General features: G+C 43.2%; 1 long non-coding RNA gene across 1 annotated transcript; it reads left to right on the top strand.

Moving 5' to 3' along the window:
- Nucleotides 1-3,238: 3,238 nt before the first annotated feature.
- On the top strand, nucleotides 3,239-4,450 carry LOC120680261. Its single transcript, XR_005677563.1, has 3 exons — nucleotides 3,239-3,364; nucleotides 3,445-3,597; nucleotides 3,795-4,450. It is a non-coding gene; the product is annotated as an uncharacterized LOC120680261 (long non-coding RNA).
- Nucleotides 4,451-4,716: the final 266 nt, after the last annotated feature.

The raw sequence follows: 4,716 nt of genomic DNA, 5'->3' as shown, positions 1-4,716 counted from the left end.
AACCAGGAAATAACATGTGCACGTTTCAAACTTTCAATAGGCCGCCCGATGGGCTACTGTGCTTGAATTTGGGGCCCCCTGAAAATTGGGGGCCCTGTTCAAGCGAACCGGCTGCATGCCCACCGGGATGGCCCTGCACGCCGGTACATTTGGACATCCTGCGGTAGATCAAAGAGATTGAAGATCTTGAGCAATGCGAGGTCCTGAGCGAGGAGATGGTGATGATTAGACTACACTTGGAGGTTGATTTAGAGACTCTTTTGGAGGGAGAGCAACTGTACTGGAGACAACGGTCAGGGGAGAAGAGTGGTTTGCAAGGTGATGCAAACACTACTTTCTTTCATTTGTTTGTGAATGGGAGGAAGAGAAAGTCCCATGTGCTGTTGGAAGATGGAGGGTTAGAAGTTAGAGACCAGAAACAGATTTAGCAATTGATTTATTATTATTACGAGAACTTTTTTGGGTATAGGGAGAAGTCCAGAGTGAAACTTAACCACGATGCGCGGGCAGATTGGGGGAGACTGTCTGACAGTCATTGAGTGGAACATTGTAAGCCTTTCACAGAAGTAGAGGTCAAACAAGCGTTCTTTCAAATGAAAGAGGACTCAGACCTTGGGCCTGATGGTTTTGGGGTCACATTTTGTAAGGAATTTTGGGAGGTCATCAAGGATGAGTTGACATCCATGGTGAATGATTTCTACATGGGGGGACTCGACATTGATAGGTTAAATTATGGGGTGATAACTAAAATCCCCAAAATCAAAGAAGCCAATAATGTCAAATAATTTTACCCTATTTACCTTTTGAAGGTCAGCTTTAAGATCTTCACAAGGTTGTTAATGAACATGCTAACCCTTCTTGCTGACAAGCTGATTAGTAAAAACCAGTCTGCATTCATAAAGGGAGGTATATCCTAGACAGTGCTGTAACTTTACATGAAGTCATGCATGAAATGCAGTAGAAAAAACTGAAAGGGGCGGTGCTTAAGATTTACTTTGAGAAGGCCTATGATAGTGTTAATTGGGACTTTGTTGAACATATCCTTCAAAAGAAAGGGTTCCCTAGTAAGATGACTGAATGGATTACGCAACGGTGAGAGGGGGAGAGTCTGCATAAATCCAAATGGGGAAAATGGACCCTATTTCAAGACACAACGTGGTCCATGCCAGGGAGACCCGCTTTCCCCTCTTCTTTTCAATCTGGCAGTAGATGCACTCAATTATATTTTACTTTGGGGTAGCCAAGGAAAAAGGACACATCCGGGGGGTTGTGCCACACTTGATCAGTGTGGGTTGACACACATACAATATGCAAATGGCACCATGGTCCTAATGAATTTAGATGACAACACAATCAAAAACACTAAGTTCCTTCTTTATTGTTTTGAATGGATGTCATGTCTGAAAATGAATTACCACAAGAACAAGGTGGTGGTTTTCAATGTCAGAGCAGATTAGGGTGGCTAATATGCTTAACTGTAGAGTTGGAAAGCTGGCAATGAATTACTTGGGTTTGCCAATCAGTTGTAGGGCAGTGGGGGCTACTAGCTTTGAGGGGATGGTTAACAAAATGAGGAATAGGTTACAATAGTGGAAGGGGAGGAACTTTTCTTCGGGGGGTCGATTGGTCCTAACCAACTCTTCCTTGAGTAGTATCCCTATCTATATGATGGGGATGTTCTTGTTACCTGGAGAAATCCACCATCAGATGAATTCCTTGAGATCCAAGTTTTTTTTGGAGAGGATACATAGAGAAGTTCAAGTATCACATGATGAAGTGGGATAATGTGTGTCTTCCGAAGGATTATGGAGGTTTGGGGATCCTAAACACTAAAATTCTAAATGAATCCCTTCTTCTAAAGTGGGTGTGGAGAATTTACAATGCTAACAAAAATGATATGTGTTGTAATATGTTCAAAGCGAAATACCTGAATACTCACTCCTTCTCAGTTTGCAATAGGAAAGTGGGTTCACATTTTTGGTGAGGCTTGCAGAAAGTCAAAGACAAGTTTTACCTAGGTGCCTCCTCTTCCATTGGCAATGGGGAAAACACTAGATTCTAGGTTGATACATGGCTAGGGGAAGTACCTCTAAAGTTAGAATTTACTAAGCTTTTCGCTTGCTGACGCTCTAGGGACAAAATGGTTAGTGACTACTGGAATCAAGAGGAGTGGAATGTGACTTTTAGGCGAACTTTTGGGGTGGTTGAGGTTCAGGAATAGAACAGCCTTTTCCGTAAACTGGATGGGGTGCGATTATCTGATTGTCCTGACCAAGTGGTGTGGAAATTGGAAAAAAAAGGGATGTATACAACTCAGTCAATGTACATATTCATAAGTTTTGGGGTGTGATCGACAAGAGAGCTCAAAAGATTTGGATGAGCAAGATGCCAATGAGGTTGAGAGTGTTTGTTTGGCAAGCTCTGCACAACAAGTTGCAAACCGGGGTTGTATTGAAAAGAATAAATTGGAAGGGCAATGAGAGGTGCCCCTTGTGCAATACACCTGGAAACGGTGGATCATGTCTTTTTCCAATGCATCATCACAAGCTTTGTTTGTTTTTGTTTTAAAGAGGCCCTAGGGTGGGATAGGGCCCCAATTAGCTTAGGGGACGTATTCTGAGATTGGATGCCGATAGGGTGTGCTAACTATGATCTAAATTGTTTTTTTTGCAATAATCTGGTGGTCGCTTTAGTTTTCTTGTAACAAGATGAGAATGGAAAAGAAATTCCCTGAATATTCTTGTGAGGTCTTGTATTCGATCTATCTTAAAATGCATAAATGCTAGGGGGGTGCTTCTACGCTTGAGGGACAGGGACCACTTTGACAATATGCGCGGAACCATGGAGAGCTGGATGAAGGGGTTCCTCAAATCAAGACAGGATAACAATGTATCGAACGTCTTTTCCTTGTAACAGTTGGTAGCTTCGTGTGCTCCCTGTTCGTACTGGTAAAGCTGGTGTTCCCAGGGTGTCCTAGAGTCTGTACTGAATGATATGCTTTCTATATAAGCATGAATGTTTCTCGTTCAAAAAACAAAAATAAGTGCTGGCCTGGAAAAGGGCCAGCATTATCCAAGGGCCTTACAAGCTGAAACGGATTGAGTGGCACTCCAAAGAGAATGGGTAGGATCGAATTGGGCTAATTTATAAAAGTACTGTTATGTGGATGCAGCCCATAATGGATCCTCGGGCCAAATGAAAGGGCTAAGCCCATGGACATAGAAAGGACTTTGCTCTTATCCAATTATCCTCTCTTCTTCCGTGGGAAGGTCAGGAGGCCAAGAACCATCGCACTGCGGCGACGCCGCGGCGACCGGCCTCTCTCCGTCTGACCTCGCCTCTCCGCCGCCGCCGGCCAACCTAGGTACACCGCCGGCCTCATTCCCTCTTCTCCCAGCTAAGTGACACCCCTCTCTCACGTTAGCATCTTGGGTTCGTACCTAGGGTGTGTGAAGTCAGATGGATCCGCCGCCGGCGGGCGGAACACTCCAGGGGCCATGATAGATTACGCCCACACGTGCTCCCCGGCCACCAACGACGCGCCGGTGTGCAATCGTCGTCGATCTTCGCCTGCACTACCTTGCTGATTCGAAGCAGGTAAATCCAGTTTGACTCATGACGTGAAATCCAGTTTGTTCCAGACTTGGCTGTGAATCATGACTGCTTGTTTCTTGATAGACTAGTAATAGGGTACGACCACTGCAATTGTTACCAATTGTTATCTACTATACTTGTACATTTATCTAGAATTATGTAGCATATGGGCCTTGATTATTTATATCTTCTTGTGCCAGATCTCTCTTGCCTCTTACCCAATCTCCTAGTGCAGCACGCATACAGCTAGTCTGAATTAGAATGGTAACAAGCACATGTCCCTGAATCAAATTAGCCACAAACCACAGCTAGTCTGGATTTCTGAATTAGAATGGTAACTGCATCATTTTTATTATCTGATTGCACTAGATACAAATGGAAGGGGTTTCAACTGTTCTGGAACTTGTTGCAGAGAGTCATGATGCCCAGAAGCAAGCATGCATGATCGCTATATAAGGAGTTGGCTGTGCTTCACAATTTTGTTTGAATCGTTCTCCTATTTAAAGATGGTTTTGGTTTGGCACGACAATAAATAGGCTATGCTGGTCCCTACTGCTGAAGGTTAGAATTAGGAAATTTACAATAGCTGAATCTGCATATTGCAAAAACACAATATCAAACTGTAGGAGGCTGCAAAGCATTATACTCGTCCATATTATCACTGATAAGTGTATAGTTGAATCTGTATGTGATGATATAAGTGTATAGTTGTTGGCATATTATCACTGATAGAAATAAAGCAAATGTTAGGTACAAAGTGCTTATCATCTTTCTTGATTCTTAATCAATAGACTTTGAATGTTTTTGAGTTGTAATTCCTTAACAAGATCTGTATACATCTCATCAGTTTTGGTTTCGCCCCTGCTTGTTTGTTTAATAAATTTCCATTTCAATGTCATTATAGGTTATTCCTGATAACTCCGCCTGTGTTGTCTGGAAGATTTTCTTGAGTCGTCTCAACATAGCCGGTCCCAAGCCCGGGTAAAGGAGGAGGGTTGCGGTAGGTTTGGCGAACCAGCGTAAAAAATAGCCACTCTAATAGATATGAAATCCATAAGAAACTCGTTGGGACGTAACCCTCTCAGCGAAGCGCCACATCAGAACTCGGGTGTGGTGTTAAAT

The sequence above is a fragment of the Panicum virgatum genome, chromosome 6N (genome assembly GCF_016808335.1).
Source record: "Panicum virgatum strain AP13 chromosome 6N, P.virgatum_v5, whole genome shotgun sequence".
NCBI lineage: Eukaryota > Viridiplantae > Streptophyta > Magnoliopsida > Poales > Poaceae > Panicum > Panicum virgatum.
Note: the sequence above shows the minus strand (reverse complement) of the source record. Positions and strands in the feature narration are given on the sequence as shown.